The sequence below is a fragment of the Coregonus lavaretus genome, assembly GCF_964263955.1.
Source record: "Coregonus lavaretus genome assembly, contig: HAP1_SCAFFOLD_7355, whole genome shotgun sequence".
NCBI lineage: Eukaryota > Metazoa > Chordata > Actinopteri > Salmoniformes > Salmonidae > Coregonus > Coregonus lavaretus.
Window position 1 is genome coordinate 2,062 of NW_028159527.1, and position 439 is coordinate 2,500.

Consider the following 439-nt stretch of genomic DNA (forward strand, 5'->3'; position numbering starts at 1 on the left):
TGTCTGGCCCGTCAGAGGGAGGTGTGTGTTTGTGTGCATGTATATCGACCTTGTGCCATCCTGGGATATCCTGTAATACCGGCACTGAACACAAGGGGGGGTATTTTCAAACCCCCAGTGAGCCTCTTTAATCCGAAGGTTAGCAATGCCAACAAATACATGCAAAACCCCATAGCGAATGCTAACTAAATGCTAACGAGCGCATGCAAACATTTTATACAGTCTCTGACAAACTATTTGCATGACAGACATCCCAGCTCATAAAGTTATACAAGTAACTTAAAAATGCTACTCACAGTTTTCTGCACGCACAAAAACAATATTAGACAGCAAGGCTCTTGATCCAGGAGCGGATTCTCTGCTGTTACCAAGAAGCTTGATTTTGCAAGAAGCTAACCACTTAGCTAGCTAGCTAGATAACTTTAGCACATTTTAAACG